Consider the following 2975-nt stretch of genomic DNA (forward strand, 5'->3'; position numbering starts at 1 on the left):
CATAATCTCAAACGGAAGGAGAAAAGAGATAAGAACACCGACATTGCACATGCCCTAAAGTTTGTGGAGAAGCTATAGGCAAAAAAACCAAGGAATTGTGATGAAGATGGATATTGAGAAGGACAACACAGTCCAAAACATTTTGTTGACTGATGCTCGTTCAAAAATGGATTATGGTCTTTATGGCAATTTCCTATCATTTTATACCACCTTTAGCACGAATAAATAACATGACATTCGCCCCATTCGTTGGCATCAACGGTCAAGTGTGAACAATTGTTTTCGCATGGGCTTTGCTAAAAGATCAAACATCAGAAAGCTTCAAGTGGGCTCTGGAAACATTCTTGGATGTCACAGAAAGAAGCCATCAATTGTCATGAAAGATCAAGAAAAGGTAATTAAATCAGCGATAGATGACGTTTTTTTCCTCAATATGGCACATATTTTGTTTATGGCATATAATGAACAACTGCCAAAACAAGATGGGGGTTTCATGGCTGTTATAGAGGGTATGGAAGATGAAATGAAGAAGATCATCATATACTCACTTACAATAGATGAATTTGAGAGAAAATAGAATAACATGATTTTGAAGTATGATGCAACCAGTAGCAAACATTTTCCCTTAATGTGGAAGTGCAGAACACAATGGGTACCCGTGCTTCAGAAAAGTTTTCCGCCCTTCGATCCGTACAACAGGCCGCAACGAAGGGATAAATTCAATCTTCAATAATTATGTCAAGTGCAAGGCTAGGAGCATTCCTTGTACAATACGACTTGTTTCAAGAAACAATCGTAGAAGCAAAAAATGAGAACGGGTTTGTATCGATTGGACTCGAACCAATATATTGGGGTCACAACCTTGTTGAGAGACATGCTGGAAAGGTCGACACAAGGGGAATTTTTTTCAAGCTCCAAGATGAAATGCACAATGCAACTGCCTTTGGGGTTGAATTAATATAGGAAAACAATATTTATAACCTGAAGAAGAATTTCAGCTATAAAGGGCAAGAATTCTATTAGAAGGAATTCCGAGTACATGTTGATAGAACAAAAGAGCAGTTTGATTGCATTTGCGGGAAGTTTGAATGAGATGGCATACTGTGTTGTCATGTTTTACGACTCTTCACACAGTTTAACATAAATTAAATTCCAGATCATTACATCAACAAGCGATGGACCAAGGAATTGAGAACCTAAATTACTCAAACACAAGAAAAAAAATGATTGATGAAGGTCTAGGAAGTGAGAGCTCTCATGTTTCAATGAGGTATGCCATTGTAATGGACAAAGTGTTAGACTTGTGCTCACAAGTTCTTGGAGGAGATTCAAAACCTACAAAATAAATATACATTGAAGCATAAAACACAACCTGCAGAAGGAGATGCAAAAGGAGATCCGCCTCATGAGCAACCACTGGAAGATCCACCAATAATTTCGTGTGTGTATGTCGACATTATACGTACGCATGCCAAGTTTCGCGGAAAATCAATATTTTTTGTATCATGTGTAAAGAAGACAAGGAAATATCTTGACACAAAAAATATCATTTTTTCGTGAAAGGACATTATGAACACATCTGCTACCTCAAATAGCAATGGGGCACATGTATGTGGTGCGCCACTGTGCTCCACGAAATTCCCACCGGCCACCACACAAGCGTCCACACGGCCCCACCACGCACGCGTCCACGCATCCCACCGGCCACCACACACGGAGGCCATGGCGGCGCACTCGTCGACACATCCGCTGTCGCAGACGACCTCCTCCACCCTAGTCCTCTCAAACGCCGCCTCTTTCGGCTCTCCGACCGCGACACCGAGGCGACCGAGCCCATCCTTGCCACCGTGCTCCGTAGCATCCTGCATGGCCGAGCTCATCCTCACCACCGGTGAAGGAGCTAACCAGCCGCGCAACGTTGACATTCTACGACGACCGTGTTGGGGCCAACTGGACTTCATTGCGTGTTTTCTTTCTTTTTAGGGTCCTAGTTGCAAAGTTTGCAAGAAGGAGACGTAGCTCTGATTGATTTTGGTTGTATTTATTTGTCATTTAATAAATCAGATTTATAAGAAAATAAAAGGTTTTTTTTATGGATGGGACAAGACAGATCTCCACCTGCCACAACCAATCCACCGCCTGCGACAACCAGGAAAGTGACCTTTTTTTATTTTTTACTTTACAGAGCAAGCAGTGGCGCATCCTACAGATACCAGTGGCGCACCCTTCAAATAGAACAATGGCACATGTGCAACTTACCAGTGGAGCATCTACTAGTGCGCCATTGCTACCTAGATACTAGCGGCGCACCTAGAGGTGTGCCACTGCTAGTTGTTACCAATGGCGTGATAGCAGTGGCACAGACGGTAAGCAAAATAGGTGTGGCACTAAATAGCTTTTTTTCTAGTAGTGCTACTTGAGAAGTATGGCAATGAATCTCCTACAAGGAGCAAGATATAAAGGATTACAAAATTCTTTGGAGATGATTTCATTGTGAATCTTGCGGATGATGGTCCCATGTCCATTGCACATGCATATGCATCTACAAATGTAGATGATTCGAGCGAATCTTCCGATAACAAGATGGAATCGATTATAATGAAACAAGGAAGCTATTAGAATAACCCCATGGTCATAAGCTTGTGGGCTGCAAATGATGTATAAATTTTTGTCTGATGTTTAAAATTCATTTTAAAAACCAGGAGCAAATGCTCCCGGGTGCAAAAACCGCATGTCCATATTTTAGCTTTTTGGAAAGAAATAGTGTAGGGGAAGCCCCTACAGTGATTTTTGTAAAGTAATAAGAACTCAAATCTACTTCCCTACGTACTTGAACTTGGTTGGTTAGGTTGTACATCACCTAACCAAATGAGTTGAACTCACTTGTTTCTATATTTTAGGTTTGTAATCAACAACATCATAGAAAATAAAGTAGTCCTGCTCTTCGTGTATCTTTGATTGGTTGAAGTAGTATT

This window comes from Lolium rigidum, chromosome 3 (genome assembly GCF_022539505.1).
Source record: "Lolium rigidum isolate FL_2022 chromosome 3, APGP_CSIRO_Lrig_0.1, whole genome shotgun sequence".
Taxonomy (NCBI): Eukaryota; Viridiplantae; Streptophyta; class Magnoliopsida; order Poales; family Poaceae; genus Lolium; species Lolium rigidum.